Source organism: Pelobates fuscus, chromosome 2 (assembly GCF_036172605.1).
Source record: "Pelobates fuscus isolate aPelFus1 chromosome 2, aPelFus1.pri, whole genome shotgun sequence".
In the NCBI taxonomy this organism is placed as follows: Eukaryota; Metazoa; Chordata; class Amphibia; order Anura; family Pelobatidae; genus Pelobates; species Pelobates fuscus.
The window spans coordinates 326,175,149-326,179,928 of NC_086318.1; positions in this window are offsets into that span (position 1 = coordinate 326,175,149).

A 4,780-nucleotide genomic window follows, 5' to 3' on the forward strand; every position below is an offset into this window, starting at 1 on the left:
CTGCCGGTCGGGCTGCTGGGCTGGTTGCTGGGCGGGCGGCTGGCGAGGGAGCACTTCCTCTGAGCTGTCTGCTCAGCTCCCTCGTGCGCCGCAGAGTGAGGCTGGGAGGCGGAGCCGGAATATGACGTCATATTCCGGCTCCCAGCCTCACTCTGCGGCGCGCGAGGGAGCTGAGCAGACAGCTCAGAGGAAGTGCTCCCTCGCCAGCCGCCCGCCCGCCCGCCCGCCCGCCCGCCCAGCAACCAGCCCAGCAGCCACCAGCCCAGGATGTCTGTTAGCCGCAAGGCTAACAAGGCATTTGCCCTGGGCGTTTGGGGGCGGCTTTTTTTGCCGCCCCCTGGAAAATGCCGCCCAAGGCAAATGCCTTGTTTGCCTCGCGGCAAATACGCCCCTGCATTACAACATATAGTTAAAAGCAAGCAGTACTATGACATTCACAGTTACAATGCCACGCGTAACTTAACATAAAATAACACTGTGGTGGAATCTCGGTAAAAATAAATTTAGTAGGCCGAGATTACCACGTGGCATGTGTACGTGCATATGCTGACGTATCGATCAGTTGGTTGCACGAGGCAAGATACGATCAGTAGTGTACGGAGCATGTGCAAGAATACAGGATGTAGTATTCCCCTCCTCCATTGTGCTGGACAAGCCATGCGGTCAAGCAGGAAGTTAATTCTTATTTGTATTGATTGGTTAAGAGAATGTGCGGGTGGAGCTTAATATGGGAGGAGTTATGTGCCTATATAAGGAGCCTGCACTATTGTCCGGGGCTCAGAACTTGTGGTATTTTGGTGACGCTAGTCCCTCTGAGTCCCGATCGGTGATCCAATAAAGAATCTCTTCCTTCCTGAAGAAACCTGTGTCCATCTCTCTGTGCTTCGCTTCCGTCAGTTTCTCCGGTATCATTTGGTGCATTGGCCGGGAAGCTCATCGTTCAACGGTAGCTGAGAGGCAGAGGCGTGAGACGGTCTATCTTTGCCCACGTTCTCTACGGCTGCACCCCTGAACTTCTGCGTGGACCTCCCTTCGTCTCGGCGCCACTGGTCTGTTGTCCAGGAGATCATCGGCCTCTACGTGAGAAGTGCTGGGGTGTCCCCGTCGATGAGTGTGAACTCAGGTTCAGGAACGAGGAGGTAAGACAACTGCTGTTTTAGACGGCAGGACCCACTAGGGGTATACCGATTGTGCGGTAGGCCCAAAAGGGGTTTGAATCTGTGTATCTGCCCCCTCTGTCGGAGGGAAGGAGCGAAGGCGCACCGCTCGATCGAACGCTCTTTAGTCAGACCGTTTGATTTTGTTAGTCAGGCGGGGTCCTGGTGTAAATAGCCCTAGCCGGACACCGGTGTCTTGTCTAGACTAGCGTTCTAGGGTGTATATTACGTTCGCTAGGTCGGAGGGACCGGGAGACTAAGCGGCGCCTGTGTAAATTCGGTTCGCTAGCTCTCAACCTATCTGGGCTAAGTGGGAAGGCGTGTAAATTTGGAACCCACTAGACTTTTGATAGTGCGACTAAGAGGCGCCTGTGTAAATTCGGTTCTCTAGCTCGCTATATGTGGTGATTGGGCAGTGTGGCTAACCAAAACGGGTGTATATAGTTTTAGGTAGTCCATTCAAGGTACTGGCCAATAGTTTAGTTGGGAATTGTAAATGTGATAAAGCTTGTTTAGTAAAGTGTATATCTTGTTAGATAGCGCGAGCTCAGCCGTCTAGCGAGAGTGTTAATAGTGTGTTGCTGTATTATAGTGCACGGTACCATAACCCTGTATATTTACTGACACTGTATATAAGTACTAATCATTGTCGTCCATTGCATGTTTAACACCATAACCACTAATAATTGTATTGTGACCTTAACTTGTGCTTTGACCTATGCTAACCGTACTGTAACCGCTATTTGTAAAAGACGATGTTACTGGGGTGTGTTATAGACGGGTAATTCGTATATAGAAAATTATAGCGTGGGTGACTGTATAGTTTCGCCAAAGGGCATAATATTGATTATCTAGTGACTGGTGTAACAGCTGTGTGTGTACGGGAATTCCCTGAGTGTTTATTGTATTATTGTGTACGTTTCACTTGGTAACCGTACCACGTGGTGCTGTTGCCAGAGGAAACGGGTGTGACTGTTGAATAGTACGCGTGTATAGTATTCGTTGTCGACGACGTTCCATTGTTAAGTATGGGTGCGTAGCAGTCAACGATTCCGGATCCCTTAGGTTGTATGGTGAAGAATTTTAAAAAGGGATTCAAAACTTGTGATTTTGGGGTTAAAATGTCTCCTGTACGTTTGGTCACTTTGTGTACTAGGGAGTGGCCTACTTTGGTTGCGGCATGGCCGCCACGTGGCAGTTTGGATCCAACTCTGGTACAGCGCTTACACGTGGCTGTATCAGGTAGGCCTGAACTTTACGGCCAGTTTCCTTATATTGATTGTTGGAGACAGGCCGTAAATGACTCGCCAAAATGGCTCCAGACATGCCACGAGGAGCAGTGTCGCCTCATGGTAGCTAGGACTTGTTTGTCCACTAGGACTGGTGTTAGGCCCATTTTGGACACGCCCCCTGAGTCCGAGATCCCTTTGCCGCCCCCTTACTTTCCGTTAAGAGGAAGTGACGCAAATGCAGGAAGTCCTGCAACCCTCCCCTCATTACCCTCATCCACTTCCGCTTCCTCCTCCAGTACAGGATCCACCCCCCCTCGTACTAAATCTCCCCTTCCGGAATCAGAACCAACCCCCATTAAAAACGAATATCCTGATTTGGCGCCACTTCAGACTTCCGGTCAAGCTTCATCTAGCTCGGCTCGAAGTGTTTTATTTACAACCTTTTCCCAAAACCAAGCTCCCATATCCCCATACCCTATTTCTCCCCGACTGGAACCTATGACTGACGCCCCTCCACGTAGCCCCATACAGACCCGACAGTTGACCGGTGCCCAACAATTAAAACACTATCAGATGCCTCTTCGTCTGAATCCTGGGCCAGCCTATATCGATGCCGCAGGCCAAATGGCACATGCTGACCCAGTCTTTGTATATGTCCCATTCACGACAACCGATCTCTTAAATTGGAAGACCCACAATTCCTCGTATACTGAGAAACCACAAGCTATGACTGATCTGTTCACCTCAATAGTACAGACACATAACCCGACATGGGCTGATTGCCAGCAGTTATTAATGACTTTATTCAACAATGAGGAAAGGACAAGAATTAATCAAGCGGCTATTAAAGCGCTAGAGGATAAAGCCCGTACTTTAAACCAAGCTAATCCAGCAGCATGGGCCGCAACACATTATCCCAATACCGATCCCGACTGGAATGTAAACGGTGCTGATATGGTTCAACTCAGAGCCTATAGAGACGCTATAATTGCTGGCATGAAAGCCGGAGGAAAGAAAGCCATTAATATGTCGAAGACAGTTGAGGTGATTCAGAAAAGCGATGAAGCGCCCAGTGTCTTTTATGACCGATTATTGGAGGCATACCGCTTGTATACCCCCTTTAATCCGGAAGACGCAGATAATTCCCGAATGGTGAACTCCGCCTTTGTCAGCCAAGCTTACGGAGATATTAAGCGCAAGCTACAAAAGTTAGAAGGGTTTGCAGGTATGTCAATCACCCAACTAATGGAGGTAGCGAATAAGGTTTATATGAATTGGGAAACAGAAAGTAAGAAAGAGGAGGAGCGCAAGATGCGTAGAAAGGCTGATATGCTAGCGGTAGCGATCGCAGGCGTAGATAGACGGGGCCCAGATAGAGGCGATAGTAGATGGAATAGGGAGCCTTTGAGTAGGAATCAATGCGCGTATTGCAAGGAAGAAGGGCATTGGAACGAATGTCCACAAAGAGAGCAGTACGAGAGAGACCAACCCAGGGCAGGTTACGGAAACTTTAGAGGCAGAGCGAGAGGTAGAGGAGGCCCCGGAGGGAGTAATGGGAACAGAGGAAGTGTTAGGGAAGACAGGTATATTCCAGCAGCGCAAAGGTCCCGCGATAGAGAAGGTAGGGACTTTGTAGGATTGGCTGACACGGTCATGGAGGACTATTGATACCGACCGGGCTCCATCCCCCTTGGTCGAGCGGAGCCTATGGTCGATGTATCAATAGGGGGAAAAAGGAGTGCGTTCATGATCGACACTGGTGCTGAACATTCAGTGGTGACTAATCTAGTTGCTCCTCCATCTGGAAGGACTATTACTGTGATAGGAGCAACTGGAAGAAGTGCTGAAAAAACGGTTCTTAAAAGTCGACTCTGTACATTGGGAGGCCACGTAGTAAAACATCAATTCCTTTATATGCCTGAATGTCCAGTCCAATTGCTGGGACGTGATATGCTATCTAAGTTACAAGCGCAGATTACGTTCCTACCAAATGGAACAACATCTTTAAAGTTTAATGGACCTTCAGGTATCATGACATTATCCGTACCAAAGGAAGAAGAGTGGCGACTTTATACAGTGTTGACTAGCCAAAACCCTAGGAGTGATGAGACATTATTTAACATACCAGGAGTTTGGGCAGAGAACAACCCACCAGGACTGGCCCGCAATATTCCACCTATAAAAATTGAACTAAAACTTGGGGTTTATCCAGTGAGCCTAAGACAATACCACATTCCGCAGAAGGCTAAGAAGAACATCCAATCCTACCTGGATAAGTTCATACGGTATGGTATCCTAAAATTCTGTACTTCCCCCTGGAACACCCCATTGCTGCCTGTTCAAAAGCCCGGTACAGATGAGTATCGACCTGTGCAGGACTTGAGAGCAGTC